The sequence below is a fragment of the Rattus rattus genome, chromosome 10 (genome assembly GCF_011064425.1).
Source record: "Rattus rattus isolate New Zealand chromosome 10, Rrattus_CSIRO_v1, whole genome shotgun sequence".
NCBI classification, from domain to species: domain Eukaryota; kingdom Metazoa; phylum Chordata; class Mammalia; order Rodentia; family Muridae; genus Rattus; species Rattus rattus.
This window is the reverse complement of record NC_046163.1, coordinates 8671258-8692729: the sequence shown is the minus strand read 5'-3', so window position 1 is coordinate 8692729 and position 21472 is coordinate 8671258. Positions and strand designations below refer to the sequence as shown.

General features: G+C 41.7%; 2 pseudogenes; both read right to left on the bottom strand.

Moving 5' to 3' along the window:
• Window positions 1-167: 167 nt before the first annotated feature.
• Window positions 168-743, bottom strand: LOC116911560 (annotated as a pseudogene).
• Window positions 744-20446: 19703 nt separating this feature from the next.
• Window positions 20447-21030, bottom strand: LOC116911705 (annotated as a pseudogene).
• Window positions 21031-21472: the final 442 nt, after the last annotated feature.

Here is a 21472-nt window from a genome sequence, read left to right as displayed (position 1 = left end):
GCAACTTTTATCCACTGAGCCATCTCTCCTTCTCTGGCTAGTTCTTGTATTTTGTTTTTCAGATTTGTTCACTTCATTTTTCTTCTATAAAAAACCTTATGTCTTAGCCACAGCTGGTTCCTCTGAACAGAGACCCGATATGAAGGCTCTGTGAACACAGTCTTTTTCTAGAGGTATGGAATCCCATAGCTATAGGTCTTGGAGAGGACATTAAAGGTGGCCTTGGCAAAGTTGCCCAGGGTGGCAGTGCAGTGCCTGGCTGACGGGTAGCAGTCATCAATTCTTGCAATCAGCAGCAACTTCTTGGGCACAGGAGCAAAACAATGCCAATGCCTTTGGAGCCAGGATGATGATCTGCAGCAACACAGAGACACAGCAGGCTATCACCTTGCACACAACAGTGTGGGGTTTGCCAAACTTGTTCTCCCAGCAGCCTCTCCATAGAGGGATGATGTCTGATGGCCCCTCAGATGGCAGTGGCTACCTCCTTGGGACACTTAACACCAAAAGCAACATGACCATTGTAGTCCCCAATAACAATGAAAGCGTTGAATCTGGTCCACTGGCCAGCCTGAGTCTGTGTCTGCACTGGCAGGGTTGTTAGAACCTCATCCTTTAGTGATTTTCCCAAGAAAAAGTCAATAATCTCAGATTCCTTAATGGGCAGGGAAGAGGTAGATCTCTCCCAGGGATTTGATCTTCATGTGCTTATCCAAGTAGCCCAGTGTGGTGACAGGGTCCATTCCTAGGCTTTGGCTCTACCTCCAAGAGCCCTGAAGCAACTAAGACTCCTGCCAAATCTTCCAGAAAGCAACGTGGCCTCCTAATCATGGGCCCCAACCCCTCTGGGTCCTCCCACTGCACCAATTCATTTGCCATTTGGTTTTTTTCAGAAGAAGAAGAAGAAGAAGAAGAAGAAGAAGAAGAAGAAGAAGAAGAGGAGGAGGAGGAGGAGGAGGAGGAGGAGGAGGAGGAGGAGGAGGAGGAGGAGGAGGAGGAGGAGGAGGAGGAGGAGGAGGAGGAGGAGGAGGAGGAGGAGGCCTCGGCAGCACTGGACATGTTCTTAATCTCTCACTTGACTAATTGATACATGAAAGTCTATCATAGTTATGCATATTGAACATAGTATATCTAAGATGAGTGTAGGCATCCTCTGTGAGGTGAGGAGGAGGACATTGTATAAAGTGAAAGAAGCCCATTCCCAAAGACCACATACTGCATTATTCCATAGACATGCTGTTTCAGGAATATGAAATCCATAAGGATAGGTGGTAGAGTAATGCTTGTTAAGGTCATGGGAGGAGACTACTGTTAATGGATATGAAGTTTCTCCTTTGGCGATAAAATTGTTCAGAAATTTGATAGAAGTGATATTTACACACACGCACTCATGTGCACACACACACACACACACACACACACACACACACACACACACACACACACACACACTATTATACAAAAGAGGTAGACCAGGTAGCAAGGACTTAGATTTCATGAGCCATATGATCTTTGATGAAACTGCTCAGGTGAAGCCACCATAGTGGCACCATTAATTACATATTAATTACATGTTAATTAATGTTTAAATGATTAAGCACCATGTATTTTAGTGTAACAAAATATTACTTGCAAGGCTGAGGAGATAAATCAATTCATAAAGTACTTGCCTAAGTTTCATTCCTGAAAGCTTAAAAAGTAAAACATGGCCATCCCACCAGGGGGGAGGACAGCATTCAGAAACCCTGGTAAAACTGCTACCCTACCTCTACCCCACCCCCACTTGCCCAGCATAATCCCAACTGCCCCTCCTCCCCTTGTCACCAAATCTTGGCCCACATCTCTGACAGAAGCCTCCTACTCAACCAGAAGCCATGCCAACATCCTGAACACCAGAGGATTCCCAACCAGATCAGAGGTCACACACACTGAAGGAATTCTAGCTTCCAATTTGGGCACCAACCACCTGGTGGAGCAGAAGCTATCTAGGCCATCAGAAGTCCAGCCCCCAACTCAGAAGGGGGCCCTCTACTCAACCACCAGCCTTTCCAGCCAGAATCTCAGAGAGTAAGCCAAAACCAAAGAAGATACTACCCATCCAATGAAGACAAACAGAACTTGGCACCTAGACCTATAGACCTATAATCACTCTAAAGCCAGATGCCTAAACATCAATGTAAGAATAAAATCAACAATAGTCAGGTCAATGTGTCTCCATCAGAACCCAGCTGTCCTACTACAGCAAGCCCTGACTGTTCCAACACAGTTAAAACACAAGAAAATAATCGTAAAAGCAACTTTATGAAGTTAAGAGATCCATAAATAAGAAATTAATGAATCCCTTAAAGAAACAAGGAAAAGATGATCAAAAAATTGAAGGAAATCAATAAATCTCTTAAAGAATGTCAAGAAAGCCAAGAAAAAACAAACGGTTGGAGGACACTAATAAAACTCTTCAAGATCTGAAAACAGAAATAGAAATAATAAGAAAAGACAAATGAGGGAATTCTGGAGATGGAAAATCTAGGTAACCAAGCAGAAACTACAAATAACAAGAGACATAAGTATGAAGGAAGAAATAGAAACATCAGTCAAAGATATCGTTAAGTCTAAAAAGTTCCTGACAGAAAACATTCAGGAAACTTGGGACAATACGAAAAGACCAACCTAAGATAGAGATAGAAGAAGATTCCCAGTGCAAAATCTCAGCAAATACTTTTAACAAAATCATAGTAGAAAATTTTCTTAACCTAAAGGGCATGCCAACAAAGGTACAAGAAGTTTATATAACACCAAATAGATTGGACCAAAAGGAAAAGTCCCCTCACCACATAATAATCAAATCACTAAACACACAGAACAAAGAAAGAACATTAAAGTATGCAAAAGGAAAAGGCCACATAACATATAAAGAATTATAGCCAGCTTCTCAATGGACTTATTGCTGCAAACTCTAAGAAATTATAGATGCCAGCCCAGACTACTATACCCAACAGTAATTTCAACCACCATAGACGGAGAAAACAAGACAATAAAGTCAAATTTATTTATTTGTTTGTTTATTTATTTTTTTGGAGCTGAGGACCGAACCCAGGGCCTCTACCACTGAGCTAAATCCCCAACCCCTAAAGTCAAATTTAAACAATGTCTATCCACAAATCCAGCTCTACAGAAGGTACTGGAGGAAAAGTTTCAACCAGAGGAGGTTAACTACACCTATGAAAAACCAATCAACAAACAATCTCATACCAGCATAACCCAAAGAAGGAAAACACACACCCACACTCACACACACACACACACACACCCCTCCAACAACAAAATAACAGGTATTAACAATCATCAGTCATTGATATCTCACAATGTCAATGGACTCAATTCTTTAATAAAAAGACAGATAAACAGAATGGACGCAAGATCCATCCTGCTGCATACAGTAAACACACTTCAACTTCACAGACAGAGTACCTCAGAATAAAGAGTTGGAAAAAGATTTTCCAAGAAAGTGGTCTCAAGAAGCAAGCGGGTGTAGCTTTGTAACAAAATAGACTCAGAAGACCAAAACTGATCAAAAGATATGAGGAAAGACAGTTTATAGTCATCAAAGGAAAGATCCACCAAGATGATGTCTCAATTCTGAATATCTATGCATCAAATGCAAGGGCACCACATCTTATAAGAAACATTACTAAATCCCAAATCACATATTGACAGGGGGAGACTTCAACACCCCACTCTCACCAATGGACAGGTCTTCCAGACATAAACTAAACAGACAAATAATGAAGCTAACAGACATTATGACTCAAATGGTCCTAACAGATATATGTAGAACATTTCACCCAAACACAAAATATCATTCCTTCTCAGCACCTCACAAAACATTCCCTAAAATTAAACACATACTTGGTCAAAAAGCAATTCTCAGCATTTACAAGAAGGTTGAAATAACACCCTGAATCCTGTCACCTACATAGATTGAAACTAGATTTCAATGATGGCAGAAAAGACAAAAACTCTATAAACTCATGCAAACTCAACAACTGGGTCAAGGCACAAATAAAGAAGAAAGTTAAAGACTATCTAGAATTCAATGAAAATGAATGAACAACATACTCAAACTTATAGGACACAATGAAAGCCATGCTAAGAGGAAAGTTTATATCACTAAGTGCGGACATAAAGAAATTAAATTTCATACTAGCGACTTAACAACACACCTGAAACCTCTAGAAGAAAAAGAAGCCAGCACTCCCAAGAGGAGTAGACAGCAGGAAATAATCAAACTGACAGCTGAAACCAATAAGATAGAAACAAGGAAAACAATACACAGAATCAATGAAACTAAGAGTTGATTCTTTGAGAAAATCAACAAGATAGACATATCCTTATCCAAATTAACTAAAAGACAGAATATCCAAATTAAATCAGAAATGAACAGGGAGACATAAGAACAGACACCGAGAAAATTGAAAGAATCAGTGTGATTCCTCAAAAATCTATACTCCATAAAATTGGAAAAGCTAAAAGAAATGGACATTTTTCTCAATAGATGCTCCTGAGGAAATAAAAACAGTGATTAAAAGTTTCCCAACCAATAAAAGTCCAGGGCCAGATGGTTTTAGCACAGAATTCTACCAGACTTTCAAAAAAGAGCTAATGTCGATACTCCTCACATTATTGCAAAAAGGGAAACAGAAGGAACATTGCTAAATTCATTTTATGAGGCCACAGTCACCCCGATAGCAAATCACATAAAGATTCAACAAAGAGAATTGCAGATCAATTTTCCTCATGAACATATATAAAAATTCTCAATAAAACACTTGGAAACAAAAGCCAAGGATACATCAAAGAGATCGTCCACTGTGATTAAGTAGGATTCATCTAAGAGATGCCAGAATGTTTTTAATTCATGAAAACCAGTAAATCCATTATGTAAACAAGCTAAAAGAAAAATGCACATGATCATTTTATTACAAGCTGAAAAAAGCCTTTGACAAAATCCAACACCCGTTCATGTTAAAAGTCTTGAAGAGATCAGGGATACAAGACACATTCCTAAACATAATAAAGTCAATTTACAGCAAGCCCATAGCCAACATTAAATTAAATGAAGAAAATTTAAAAGCATTTCCTTTAAAATTAGGAATGAGACAAGGCTGTCCACTATATATCTATTCAAAAAGTATTTGAAGTTCTAGCTAGAGCAATAAGACAACTAAAGGAGATCAAGGTGACACAAATTGGAAAGGAAGATGTCAAAGTATTGATATTCACAGGTTATAGGATCATATACATAAGAGAACCCAAAATTTCCAGCAGGGATCTCTTAGAGCTGATAGAAACTTTCAGAGAAGTATCTGACTGGATATAAGATTAACTCAAAAAATCCTGTAACCCTATTATATGCGAATGTGACAAACAGACTGAAGAAGAAACTGGGGAAACCAATACCTTTCACAATAGCCTTAAATAATATAAAATATCTTGCGGTAACTCTAACTGAGAGAGTGAATGACCTGTATGATAAAAATTTCAAGACTTTGATGGAGGAAATTTAAGAAGACATCAGAAGATGAAAGGATCTTCAATGCTCATGGGTCAGTAGGATCAACATAATAAACATGGCCATCTTACTAAAAGTAGTCTATATACTCAGACCAACCCCATCAAAATTGCAACACAATACTTTACAGACCTTAGAGAAACAATACTCCAGAGCAATAGTAATAAGAACCAAATTGTGTTGGCATTAGTACAGACAGGTTGATTAATGGAATTAAATTGAAGACACAGATGTAAATCCATATACCTATAGACACCTGATTTTTGATAAAGAAGCCAGAAATATACAATGGGGAAAAAGCATTTTCAATCTATGATGGTTGTCTTACTGGATGTCTGCATGTAGAGGAACGTAAATAGATCTATATCCATCACCCTGCACATAATTCAATTCCAAGTGGATCAAAGAACTCAACATAAAACCAGCAACACTGAAACTTAGAGCAGACAAGGTGGTGAATAGCTTTGGAGGCATTAGTGTTGTCGGTGACATCTGTAAGCTGTATTTTTTCTGTCAGCCCCAAACTCTCAGAATAATGAGTCAGACTTAAGTATGTTTACAAATGCCTTAGCTGAAATTTTGCATGTTCTCTGACTGGCTCATAACTTTACATTCTGTTTATTCTAAACTAGGTTCTGCTACATGGCTTGTTACCTCTGCACAGCTTTCATGTGTCTGTCTCCATCAGCATTCCCAGGATGAAATATCCTATGCCTCACTGTTTCCTAGAATTCTCTCTTTCTACCAGATGTCCCACCTTCTAATCCTGCCTCAGCTCATTGGCCAAAGCCTTTTTTTATTGACAGGTGAATGCTTTTACACAGTCCACAAGTCCACAAGTCCACAAGAGATTATCTCTACACATTGGCACAGGACACAACTATCTGAACAGAATACCAATAGTTCAGGCACTAAGATCAACAATTAATAAATGGCACCTCATGAAACTGAAAATCTTCTGTAAGGTTAAGGACACCACCAATAGGGACAAAATGGCAGCTTACAGAATGGGAAAGACTCACCAATTTCACATCTTGCAGAGAACTAATATCGAAAATATAAAAAAAGAACCCAAGAAAGGAGCCATCAACAAACCAAATAACACAATTAAAAGATGGCGTACACATCTAAACATAGAATTCTCAACAGAGGAATCTCAATGGCTGAGAAACAAAGAAATGTTCAACATTTTTAGCCTTCAGGGAAATGCAAATCAAAATTGCACCTGTCTGAATGTCTGAGATCAATAACACAATTGACAGCTCATCTCGTCAAGAATGTGGAGCAAGGAGAGTACTCCTCCATTGCTGGTGGGAGTACAAGCTACTACAGCCACTTTGGAAATCAATATGGTGGCTTCTCAGAAAATTAGGAACTATCTACCTCAAGACCCAGCCATATCGTTTCTGGGCACATTTCCAAAGGCACTCTATCCTACCATAAGGAAATTTGCTCAGACATATTCATAGCAACTTGACTCATAATAGCCAGAAACTGGAAACAATCTAGATGTCCCTCAACCAAAGAATGGATTTTTTTAAAAAAATGTGGTACATTTACACAATGGAATATTACTCAGCTGCTAAAAATAACATCATAAAATTTGCCTGCAAATGGATGGAACAAGAAAAACATCATCCTGAGTGAGGTAACTCAGACCCAGAAAGACAAACATGATATGTACTCACTTATAAGTAACTGTAAAGTAAAAGACAATCATGCTACAGTTCCCAGAGAGGCTAAGGAACATGAAGAGCTTAAAGGAAAACACAAGGATTTTCCTAGGAAGGAGAAATAGAATAATAGATTTTGAGGGTGGACTGGGGGCAGATGGGGATGGGAACAGGAGCTTTCAGATTGAGGGAAAGGGGAAGAGAATACTGAGGGAAACTACTGGGGGGGGCATGTTTCAGGAGTGACATGGAAGGTTTCTCAAGCCTATACTCACATGCACACCACCCCACCCACACATGTGTAAGTGTCCATGCACCCATATATACCTGCATACACATGAATATGCACACTCATGTGCATACACACATTTGAAATAAACGAGTAACTGGCTTAGGAAGTAGCTTGAACACAGGAATGGGTGATGAAATGCTCAGTTATAGTGGGACCAAACCCAAAAGTCCCCTTCCCCACAAAACCTGTGCTCTACATTAAACCTCTCCAAGGCCAGCCTTGCGGAATTGATTAAAACTTCAATGATTGTGGAAAGGCCAGAATGTTATAGTCTAGAGTCCAGTAACAATTTATCTTGGGTTCTCTCTAGCCTCTTTAATAGCCAGTCCTTGCCCATTTCTGTGTCTGACCTAACATTTTTGTAGCTATTAGGTAAATTCTTTGGAATTTGCAAACAGAAACCTAGCATCTACCAACCCAGAATATCATCAGACCGTGTCTGAGACCTATGGCGGAGATAGATATATATATATATATATATATATATAGATATATATATATATATATATAAACTATAACTCGCCCACCGGCTGTTTCCACCAATGCATTTGAGAAGTGTCTTCATTTATGACCCTTGATGTTCTGTTACAATAAAATTTTATGACACTGATACCATGTTGGAGCCTGGAAATTGGAGGTGAAATCAACCTATGTTCCCAAGCCATGGTCACTCATGTTTAACACCAGAAAAAAAATTCTTTTATTCCCTTTAAGGTGAGAGCTGTGTATTGTGTTGACCATAGCTTGTGGACCAGATGTATAAATCACAATGTGGGACTCACGGTTGATGCGTACGTGGAAGGCATCCTTGTGGCCCCTTTGTCACCCCTACACAGCCTTACCTTACATATCTCTGCCCACAACCATCTTCTTTGTCACTGTTGTAGTGCCATTTCTGTTGCTGGTGATAATATGCCACGACAAAAGGCAACTCTGGAGTGGAAGGGTTTATTTGACTTACAACTCCAGAAGGAATTCATCATTTTGGAGAAGTCAAGACAGAAACTCATGCAGTTGGTCAATCACAAGCGTGAGTACAGAGAATAAATGTTTCCTTGCTTGCTCTATTTTTCACACTAGCTTTCCCTTCTCTTACTCAGTTCTGTTCCACCTGTCTAGGGAATGGTGCCATCCAAAGTGGACTGGGTCTTCCCATACCAATTAACAGTTAAATCCCACATAGATATGTTTACAGGTCCTCCTGACCTAGATAATTATTCATTAAAATACTCTTCCCATGTGATTCTAGGTTGTGTCAAATTGACAGTTAACACTAACCAGAATCCTCTCTTGTTTTCCAGTCCTGTACTCAAATACCGAAGGTTCTTAGACCATATGAAAATCTTCAACTCTGGTATCACTTTGATAGGAGACAGAGAGGGGTACTTTATATTCGCCATTACAATCACACATGTGTACTTCGTATTGCAGAAAAGAATCTGTGTACACGCACACTGTAAGTAGGCTGGCTCAGCAGTTTCCTAGTCCTCAGTTAACCTTTAATCTAGATGTCATCCAAAATACAACTCAGGAGGAATGAAAGATTAGTGGCCTTGGTGTGTGTAAAATCCCCACTACACACAGAGAAAAAGCAATAAGGAGAAAAACACCAACACCACAGATCTCAGAGACAAGACCAATCACCTGACTAGAGGGGCAAGGCTAACCTTTGGAATAATAGACTGTCTTCATTTCCTCTTCCTATGTAATCAGACGGCCAAAGATGAGTTGGAAGACAAATAGCTTCAAGATAATTTCCACTGATTTCTCACATTATGTAAGGTTTGGGGGCTAGGAGCTAATCAGGCCACACCTACTTGCAATGGCCCCTATCTTATTGCTGTGGTAAATAACATGGCAAGTCCCTACCAAGAACCAACCTCAGTAAGACTCTCCAGGTGCTAGAATTCCAGAATAGCAGACCCCATTCTCACTTCCCCAAAGAAGCTTACAGAATCAGGGCCACAGACTCCAAAATACCAGAAGGCTACAAGTATAATGGATATACCTCAATTTGATGTGCAACACCCCCACAACCTTGGAGTTAAACAGGGTTGCCTATTCTTTCTCCAGAATGCAGGACTCCCTCCTGTCCCTCTGTCACCCAGGAATTATGGTCAACTTGGCTGCAGTCTCAAGCTATGGACAACTCACCCCGTCTGTAGCATGAAACTTCCCTAGTTCTCTGATACCTAGAGAAGAGACTCCTACTCTGCCTCTTGGGCCTGATCTCCTGTCAGACCCCAGCCCTTCTCCATCTGTCTGCCTGTCTGTCTGTCTTGTCTGTCTTGAACTCTACTTGGAGGTCCCATTTTGCTGTCTTTCTATGGTGGTAATAATTATCCTAACAAATATTTACCTGAAAGGACAATCTCCCTCAGTGATCCCCACAAGCAAAACCTTTCAGATTGTGAGCTTTCTGAATAAAGTGTAGTTTTAAGACTTGACTCTGCTTACTGACTTCTGCGAGGCAATTGCATTTTCAACTTCCCAGCCCTTGTCCCCTAACTCTTTCATTATCACCCAGAGTCCATTGCTGTAAGTTCTTCCTGGTCACAAATGACCCTTTTGCACCACCCCAATATCTTTAGTCACGATCAACTATTAGAAAACGCAGCTCTGAAAGGATCCACCTCTCTGTGCTATCCCATGTATCTTTAAGTGGCCAAAGCAAATTCAGGCATCTAGTAAGATTTATCTCTGTTTAAATCTGTGGGACACATTTTCAAGGGGCCCACAGATCCCTACCACTCCTGCCAGGCAGTTCACACCTCTACTCTCCCATGAGTAATTCACACTTCACTCTTAGCAAGTTGCCCACCCCTTCCCATTCCTGTATCAGCTGAATTTAACTGAGAAAATAGCAACACAGGCAGGCAGAAGAGAACTTTCCTTGGGTGCTCTCCTGGGTGCTTTACTTCGACACTCCTGCTCACACCCTTTCTCTTCATTCCCCATGGCCTTGCCTTTCATCCTCCCTCCGAGAAGCAATGTGCTTTCTCCCTTCACATGTTCACAACCATGAGTTTCATCACATTACTCCATAAGCAGTGGCCTGAGCCCCTAAGTCCACCTGATTCATCTATCAGGACTTCAGTTATCAATCTCAATATGGAAAAAAAACCAAGCCTTACTGCCCTAAATGAGGTCAGGTGTTTTTTTCTCTCTGGGAATATTGTGATTACCCTGTGGCCATCTTGGAGGAGAGGTTGTCATGGCAACCAAATTCATAGCACAGTGTATAGTTTTAACCAGGACTATGGCAATGGTAATGGAGCAATTGACAACCTCTAGTAGGGAGAACCGCAGGAGCCTTACCTGTTATGCTTGCCACTACACCATCCTGCTCACATGCAGCCGCAAGGGATCTGGCAAATGCTAAAGCTTATAAGGAGAAGATTGGCAGCTTGGTAGGTAAAGACATGTCACAAAGGGATGATCTGGATTCAATTCTCTAGATTCCACATGGTAGGAGAGGACCAGTTCCACAAGTTACCTTCTTATGGACACACACACACACACACACACACACACACACACACACACACACACACACACACAGAGAGAGAGAGAGAGAGAGAGAGAGAGAGAGAGAGAGAGAGAGAGAGAGAGAAGGGACATAGGTACTCTACCTCCCACATATACACACACTAAAATAAGTAAGTTTCAAAGGTTGGCAGAACTCCATAACAGCTTTCATGAAGTCATCATCCAGGATGGGTGAGATTGTGATGTTGCAGCCATTTGGGGGGTGATTCATGTTCCCTATAACAACCTCTCACTCGTGATCTGTAATTAAGTTCAATAAACTCACGAACTTACCAAATAGCTTCAAGTTCAATAAACTCATGAATCTATGAAGTTCAGCTTCAAAGAAACCCTTACTTTGGTCCCTGGGCACTATCTAGATTAAAGAGAGAACCTCTGTCCATGTCTCCCCAGGAAAAAAAATTAACATAAGTCTGGACCTCCAGCCAATCAGCTGTGGCCATGGAGAGCAGTTCTGTCTCACCAGAGGTCAGCCGTAGAAAATATAGGTCTGGGCCAGGGAGATGGCTCAGTGGGTAAAGCTTCCTGCTACCAAGCATGAGTACCTGAGTTCGATCCCCAGGACCACATAATGGAAGAAGACAGACATCCACGGATTGTCCTCTGACCTCCACACACGCGCTATAGCACACACACATAGAAAAAGACACATGATAGATGATAGATAGATAGATAGATAGATAGATAGATAGATAGATAGATAGATAGACAGACAGACAGATAGATGATAGATAGACAGACAGACAGATAGATGATAGATAGACAGACAGGTTGATTGATTGATAAATGATAGATGGATGATAAATAGATGATAAATGTGACTTTAATTTTTTAGATAGAGATATAAATGTGATTTTAATTTGTTTAGAAGAAAAACAAAATATAATGTAGTCACTAGCCAAAAACAAACCAATAAAACAGAACACTCCAAAAGCTTGGCTTCCACTGGGATAAATTACATGTATTCAGGGGCATTAAACATTCAGAGAATTCAGTTTTTCTAAACTACTAAAAATGAAGAAATAGCCTCATAAAAGGAATAGAAGGAGACCATAGCTAAATGGAACGTGTATTTGGCTCTGTGTCTCCAAGGCCTCAAGTGACTCAGAGCTCAAGACGAACGAACTGTATTGATCTTTATTAATCCAGCAAATATCATGGCACCTAGCATTCAATATTTGCTAGATTGAAGAGAACCTGCTGGAAGATAATGAAAAGAGAAAAATTGCCAGCACCGTCAGCACAACAACTCTCCTGTCTATAAGATGGAAAAATTCAATTCTTCCCACTGACTCCGATTCTGCCCCAGCGCTGTAGTCTGTCCTGAACGATGTGAAGAAAACCTTTATTTCGGTGACATTTGGTCATAAGATGGACGGAAGTCTCATACAAAACTTACAGTTCGGCAGTGCCTTTCAGCTAAGCATTCCCTGTGCGGTGTCTCTGAAAGCCAAGGGCGGACACTGCACAGGGTGGCATTTCCATGGAGAGATGGGGGTGGAGTGGGCTGCTTCTGACCAAATCTGAGCAGAGCTGAGAAATCCCCAGCGGTGAAGCGCTGAGCCCCGGGTGTGTCAGAACCACCTGCTGGACTGTTTGAGCTGTCTGCCCTTTACTGTGATGCTAGTGTTACCCAAGTGGCTGTGCCAGTCTTACATAGTCACTTTGAGGGGAGAGGTGAAGTGACTGGAAGATGACAAACAGATTTTGAAAATCCCAGCTACCTCTCCCCCCTCTCCCCTTCACTCTCTGGAATAACAGACAATTTAAGAGCTGGTTTGAGGTTGGATCTGTCCTTCTCAAATATCAGCATGTAGTTTATGTATGTATAAATATATGCATGTATATGCCGTTGAGTTCCAGAAAGGATGGCAGATGGCTTAAAGGATATACAAAATATGAAAAGGGGAGGATAAAAAATAGAAGTAAAATGCCAAAAAAAGGTAAAAATAAAAAAGTTGAAAACTCAAGTGTGAATAGCCCTAAGTGTGTGTGTGAGTGTGTGTGTGTGTGTGTGTGTGTGTGTGTGTGTGTGTGTGTGTGTCCAGGTGTAGACCAGAGGCTAACATCTGACGTTTTTCTCAACCATGTTCTACCTTTCTGTTTTAAATGTGATTGGGACTCCCTAATTTAGCTAGACTGGCTGGCCAGCAAGTCTCAGGCATCCTCCTGTCTCTGCTTCCTCAAAATTGGGGGCTTAAACTCAAGACCTAGTGCTTTCCTTGCAAGTATGTCCCTGACTGAGCCATTTCCCCAGACCCCTAAATGCACTTTCATGAAACTGAATTGCACTTGGCAAAGGACGTATAAAGACTAAAGACATAGACAAGGCACTCAGAGAGTATCAGTCGCCAGAGCATCTCCTGGAGATAAACATACATTGCTAAGTTAGAGAGTTCCTAGTGGATAGAAGCAAGGGTTTAATAGATCTGGTACTGTCATAGGATCCCCACAAGAGAGCCTTTGGAACATTAGGAGCTACTAGACAGAATCAGGGGCCATTATTTCTACCATCCCTCCTACTCAGATGGTGACCCCAGATGGAGGTACCTGGATTTCAACCGTTGATGTATGCATTTCTACCACAGCCTCATATAACTAGCCTCCAATGGTTGGGCTGTTTAGAAAACAGATGGGGCTTGGAGAATGACTGATTATCTTGAACCAGGTGCTGCTTTCAATGGCAACTGCTCTTCCAGATCTAGCTTTGTGGGCAGAAGAAATAAACACACCCTCTACTGTCCGGTAGATTGCTGTCAATCAGAAAAGTGTCCTTCTCTTTGGATCCATGAAGAAGACTGTCAAAAGAAGTTTGCTGGCAGTGTGAAGGCTAGCTACACACCTTCCCTGATCTACTGCAGTGCAATCTGTGTAGAGAAGGATAGCTATTATTTTGGTTTGGAATGAGTGGGATTATTAAGCAAGTAGCAAATAAAGAAGTAAGGAAATTTAAAAAATCCCACACTAGCAGATAGCTGGCAAAACATCATCATCAAATCAGGTGCTCTCAACATCAAGCAGAAGAGACTGGGAAGCCCTCCTGAAACATTAGCTCCTCAGTTCTTGAGTCCAGAAAGAGCAGACCAGCCAGCTCCCAATTTCTTATTCCCATTGTAGACATTTTTACAGCATGGGACAGACAATAGTAATCTCTATTGGAGATAGTTCACCTGTTACCTGCTCTAGTGGGCAAAATGTTTTTGAGGTTTTGTTTGGTTTGGTTTTCCAATGTGTTTTGGTATGTATGAGCATTTTGCCTGAATGTATTTCTGTCAATCATGGACATGGTGCAGAGGTAGAAAGAAGGCATTGGATCCCCTGGAACTTGATTATAGATGGTTGTAAGCCATCACATGGACACTGGTAACCAAACCCAGAATCTCTGCAAGAGCAACAAGTGCTCTTAATGTCTGAGCCATCTCTAGAACTCCAAGGTGCAGTGTTCTTCATACCTTTAGTTGTCTGCTCTTCTCTTCCTTCCCTGTTTCAATGCAGGAATCTGGCCTGTTCCGGAACTAGGAGAGGACAGTTGAAATAAATACGATTTACTCTGGGACAAGTTGGACCATTTTTTTTTAAAGAATCAGCTATCAACTACCACAGAAAACACATGGCAATTTACCAATATAATTTATATTACATATGTAAACACTCCAGCCTTGTGCATAATGTAGTCCATAGAAACTGGCCACCCTCCTACTCTTTAGACCAACATTCTATCTCATTGAAATAATGCTATTACAGTGATTAGACCAGGTGAACAACTACTTTAGGCATGTTAAGATAATATTTTGGCTCTTTCTTTTCTTTCTCTCATCCCTTCTCCTTGTCTCATTCTCCCATTAAATCTTTCCACGTGGAAAAACAAACAAAAGATAATATTTTGATTCTCTTGCCACCTCTTTACCCACCTTCGTCAGACCTGTAGATCCTGATTCACATGGGTCAGATTGCCTTCCCTCACCCAACTTCCCTGCTTGCTGAATCTTCTGGGTCACCCCTAGCTGCCCTGAGCAGTCTGCTATCCCTGGTAGACTTCCACTCTCCCACCATCTCTCTGCCCACCTTCATCAGACCTGCTGCTGACCTGGAATGGTACAGCTCATGGAAACTCATAAGAGGCCTGCCACAGCAGAACCATCAAAGTTAAGTCCCCTCCCAATACCTACTACAACAGGAACATCCAGGGACCAAAGCCATCCAGATGGCTAAAGACCCTCAAAAAAAAAAAAAAAAAACAATCAACAAAAGCCAAGGCAATGTGACACCTCCAGAGAACAGCTACCCTACTATAGCAAGACTTGGATATCCTAACACAACTGAAGCACAAGAAAATGACCTTAAATCCAATTTTATACAGATGATAGAAGCCTTTAAGGAGGAAATGAATAAATTCTCTCCTGACATGTGTCTGCATGTGTTCAAACCCCACATTCCTGGTATGAATGTCTGCCTTTGGGTTTCCTTTGCTGTGAAGAGACATTATAACCAAGGCAATTCTTATAAAGAACAACATTTAATTGGGGCTGGATTATAGGATCTGAGGTTCAGTCTATTATCATCATGACAGGAAGCAAGGCAGCATCCAGACAGTCATGGTGCTAGAAATGCTGAGAGTTTTACATCTTCATCCAAAGGAAGCCAAAAGAAGACATTCTCCAGGCAGCTAGGAGGAGGATCACAAAGCCAACTCCCACAGTGACATACTTCCTCCAATAGTGCTATTCCCTGGGCCAAGCATGTTCAAAACACCACAAATCTCCTAAAGAAATACAGGAATCAAACAGATAGCAGCCTTTAAAGAGGAAGCAAATAAATACTTTAAAGAAATAAAGGGAAATACAATTAAATAGATAAAGAAAATAAACAAAACTGTTCGAGACTTATAAAAAAATAAAATAAAAAATGGAACACAAACTGAGGGAATTCTGGAGATAGAAAAACCAGGGAAGAGAACAGGAGCAACAGATACAAGCATCACCAACAGAACACAAAATATGGAAGAGAAAATCTCAGATGTAGAAGATAAAATAGAGGAAACTGATACATTAATCAAAGAAAATGTTAAAAAAATTAAAATCCAAAAAAGTTCTTGACACATTCAGGAAATCTGGGATACCATGAAAAGACTTAACCTAAGAATAATATGAATAGAAGAAAGTGAAAAGCCCCATCTTCAAGTACCAGGAAATACTTTCAACAAAATCTTAGAGGAAAACCTTACCAACCTGAGGAAAGAGATGCCTATAAATATACAAGAAGTTTATAGAACACCAATTAGATAGGAGCAAAAAAGAAGATCCTCCTGCCACAAAATAATGCAAGCACAAAATCTACAGAAGAAAAAGACTATTAAAAGCAGCAAGGGATAAAGACCAAGTAACATGCAAAGGCAGACCTATCAGAATTACATCTGACTTCTTGACAGAGATTCTAAAAGCTAGAAGGGCCTGGACAGATATTTTAGAACCTCTACAAAACCACAAGTACCAACCTAGCCTACTATACCCAGCAAAACTCTCAATTACTATAGATGGAGAAAGCAATAAAACTTTTGAATAAAAATTTATTCTGTCTACAAGAAATGTTGAGGTGAGAGGTGAGAGATGGAGCGGAGACTGGGGAATAGCCAAATAATAACTGGACCACCTAGGGACCCATCCCTGGCAAGCACCAATCAATGCTTGCAGGCAGGAGTCTAGCAAGCCTGTCCTCTGAGAGGCTACCCCCCCCCCATCTGACTCAAAAGGAGGCCAAACAGTGAATGGAGCTTGAGGGCCTTTTATGTAAGAGCTCAGGGAAGGATTAGAGCCCCAAAGGGGATAGAAACTCCACAGGAGATCAATAGAGTCAACCAACCTGGACCCTTGGGGCTCTCAGAGACTGAACCACTAATGAAAGAGCATACCCAGGCTAGACCTACCCCTCAGCCTCCCACACATATATTCCAGCTGGGCAGCTTGGTCTTCATGTGGGTTCCAAACAACTGGAGCAGGGGATATCCCAAAAGCTGTTGCCTGTCTGTGGGATGTGTTATTCCAACTGGACTGCCTTGTCTGGTCTCAGTGGGAGAGGATGCACTAGCCCCACAGAGATTTATACACGGAATGGGATGAGGGGGGGAGGGGATAGTGGGAAGGATTGTGGAAGGGATGACTGGGAGGGGGAAGCAAGCAAACCAACAAACAAGAAAGATAATATTTGCATTGGGGCAAAAGAAATAAATTTTTCCAAGAGACAATGGATGGAATGTCATGGCCTCCTGGAGTATACCTTGATATCTCTTTCATCTCTTTCTTGACATCTGTCATAGCAACACATCTGTAATCCCAGAATTTAAGAGGTAGATGCAGGAGAACAGAATTTCAAGGGTCATCCTCAACTACTCAGGGCTACAAGAGATCCAATTCAAAGAAGGGGAAGGGGAGGAGGTGGAAAAGGAAGAGAAGGAAAACAGAGAAGGAAACAAACAAAAAAATAAAAGGGAGCTCCTTTTTCAGGTGAAGAGTAAGTTGCTGCGTCAGACTCATCCTATCACTAGGAACGAACAGTCTTTCTTTCCTATAATGACAAGTCTTGTTGGAGCGAAAGGCAGGGGACATAGGCAGTTACCAAATGACCCCTAAAGGCTCTCATTTTCAGTAGGTCACAGAACAGGAACGAACCCTGAAGCAGGCTGAAGTTACTATTCAAGCACCTGTGCCACTGGATCACATGACCTACACTTGTCACCTACCATCTCTGTTTCAGTCTGCACCTATGGGCTCACAAGGCCAGGGAACAGGGTCCATGGTTCACACATTGTCCTACATGAGACATTCAGTGGCAGAAGCATTTCCACCTCACACTGGGATGGGCCAGAAAGACAGTGATAAAAGTAGATGATTCCAGTGAACAACTTGGATACAGTAGCTAATTCTTCATTTTGCCTGGAAGGAGGGGCAACCAGAAGGGTGTGTCTAAATCACTGAAGAGTTCACAGATAATGCTTTCCTTAAAAGAAAGAAGGCTGGGGAGGTGGCTCAACTGATGAAGTGTTTGCTCTGCGAGCATGAGGACTGAGTCCAATTCCCAGAACCCACAGAACAAGAAGGGGGAAGAAGAATAAAAGGAAGCATATTTAAAGTCCTAGCAGTGAAGAGGGAGAGATAGGAAGCACCCTTCTGCTTACTGCCAGTAAGCCTAGCTAAGTTGACAAGTTACAGGTATGCTTAAGAGATGGTTCAGTGGTTAAAAGCAGTTAATCTAGAAGATATGAGTTTGGTTCCTAACACTCAAAGTGGGTGACTCACAGTACTTGAACTTGCAAGAGATCCAACATCCTCTTCTGGTCCCCAAGAGCACAAATACACACTCACACATGCACACACATGCACACACACACACACACACACACACACACACACACACACAGGCACACACACAAAAGAAAAAAATCTCAAAAACCCTAGAATGAACACTTCTAAGACACTTCTAAGGTAAACATTCACAGAACACTCACAGATATCACTGGACTATGTACACACACACAGACACACACACACACACACACACATTTCTCTCTCTCTCTCTCTCTCTCTCTCTCTCTCTCTCTCTCTCTCTCTCTCTCTCTCTTTCTCTGTCTCTACTATCCTCTCAGCTCCCCTCCCCATGCCATGAATAAACTCTATTCTATACTATACCATCCTGTGGCTGGCCCCTCAGGGAGAAGGGATACCTCAGCATGGGCCCATCAAGGTACCCCTTTCCCCGTACCTGACTACACATCCATCAAAACATATCCCTTTTTATAAACACAACACCTGGGGCAAGCAGGTGTTGCAGGCCAGTATCTTTAACAATACAATTCATAGCAAAAGACCAAACCTCAGCTTAAGCTGAAACAAACCTTTTCCCTCTAGGTTTCTTTTGTCAAGGTATTCATCACAACCGGATCGGAAACTAGAAGAGGAACCAAGTGGTAATGTGGAAGAATAGCCTATGATCCCAGCACTTGTGTAGCAAGAAGGGAAGACATGAGAACCTGAGAGTGCGGCAAACAACAGAAGGGTCTCCATCTCAAACAAGGTGTAAGGAGAGGGCCAACTCCCAAGGCTGTCCTCTAACCTCCACACAGACAGCATGGTGCCATGTATGTCTGCATTCACACACACACACAAATGTGGGCATGCACACTCAAGTGATACACACAATCACAATTTTTAAAGAGCAAGGCCTTTGACTTTTCCTCTCATAGACTAACTGTAAAAGAAAGACCAGAGGAGTCATAGGATTCCCCCCACAACCAAGTGACCCCCAAGGATCAGATCCTCAATTGGCCTTGACAATGTACAAAAAATGAAAATTGTACTTGGATACCTACATGGTCTCAAACACTCAGCAGGAAAGTATAACCGAGAATAAAATGATCAGTTTGCTTATTTAACAGTTCAAGGGACTGCAGACTTCAGATATTACACTTAACCATATAAAATGTTATTTGAACAGCTATTTCTCACTAACAATTCTCTTCTTGATATCTCCCACATATAGGACAAGACCTTGCTTACTTCAGCACTGCAGGGTCTATCCACAGCTGAGAGGTAGGGAAAGGCTATTTTCTTAAATACTGAGGCCAAATCTAAAAGCTGGATTTACCAATTATGGGACTTATGTGACACCATCTCTTCCTGGGAGAGCACTTCTCACAGCTATAACATGTCTTTCTACACCCTTACCACCCATGTTCCCCGATTAAAGGAAGCTGCCAGATACGCTGTCATCAGAATCACAGGCTGGGGGAACTACTCAGGGATTTTTCAAGGGATTTTCTTGGGACTTTGCTAGATTATCCTATTAAAAGGATCTAAATATCAGAGGAGGATTCTATTTCTCTTTAAAATTGTCAATTAATGCTGACCTTAGCTGACTTCTTTTATAAAGCTTTCATATGCTTATTTCCTATGAAGGAGTCTAAAGAAACAAACAACTAATTACATCGACCTTATCCTCCTACAGGACTCTGAAACGTGGTCCAGCCAATTGTACAATTGCATTCACATTACTAAACAAAACTTATCGATCGAGATGTTAAAATTTTTTTCTCATTAACTTTGTCTCTTAATGTTCCCCACAAAGTTGTAACAGAAGAGACTGGATAGCTGACTCTGAACGTAGGCTGACCAGGGAAAATAGTCTCAAGTTCTTCCACCAAACCACCAGCCTTACATCCTGGAAAGAACAACAGTGACAAAGGTCCTCAGGCTTGCTAACACCCATGACTAAAGCTGCCAAGCATTCTTGTTTTTTAAGGCTTGTTTTATTTTAATGACTGATCCACATGAGGCCACAGCCTGGCCACTGTGTATTGACATGAGGGAAACTTCATTTCTTGGTCTCTTCCTCCTGGGACAGAGTCTTGATGATCTCCTTCTTGGAAGCGCTCCTCCCGGTGCTTTCCTGCTTCCTTGGTCTTAGACCTGCAAGCTTCAGTCTGGTCAGCCAGTAGCTTCTTGCAGGCCTTGTCTGTCTTCAGTTTGTGGATATGCTCCATGAGAATCCGCTTGTTTTTGAACACATTCCCTTTGACCTTCAGGTACAGGCTGTGATACATATGGCGGTGAATCTTCTTAAATTCCCGGTATCTCCTGAGAAGCCGGCGCAGGATCCTCATCCTTTACATTCAGGTCACCTTCTCGGGCATCCAAGCGTTGGCAGTACCCTTCCTCTTCCTTATGCTCATATGCCTGCCCTTCTGTCGGGCCAAGGTGTTTTTCCAGCATCGAGCTAGGGAATGGACAGTCACAGGCTTCCAGATGATCAGGCCATCTTTGATCAGCTTCCTGATCTGCTGACGGGAGTTGGAATCGGCGATTTCGTTGGTTTCGTTGGGGTCCTACCAGACCTTCTTTTTTACCACAGCAGAGGACGCTAGAGACAAGCCTCTTCAGTAGCCTGAGCATGCTCATGGCTGCAGACGCAGCAGCGAAAAGGACCAAGCATTCTTTAGAGGGTTTTTCTTGCCTGTTCCCTTCCAATATGAGCAAACTGCCCCGTTTCCTGTACCCCAGGGATGCCTGTGGTCATCACATGGCTGTCTTGTATTTTGGATCTTTGCTGTCTGGTATGTAGTCCCTTAGATCGCCCCTCCTCCGAGGGACTCTAACTGCTGCCCCCTTTACATTGCCCCTTTGCTAACTACAAAACAGTTGGAGTGGTCTGTGTCCCCAAACCCCTGACAGCAGTCCAGGTGACCTCTGGAAGGGCACTAGTGTGCTATCTACCTCACCCTTCTTCTTAGCACTCTGGGCATCTGTTTTTTTCAGGGCTTGGGACTAAGACAGCTGATCTGAGGCTTCTTTGCATCAGTTAACTTCTCTGTCTCACCAGCTCACAACAAACCTTAAAGAA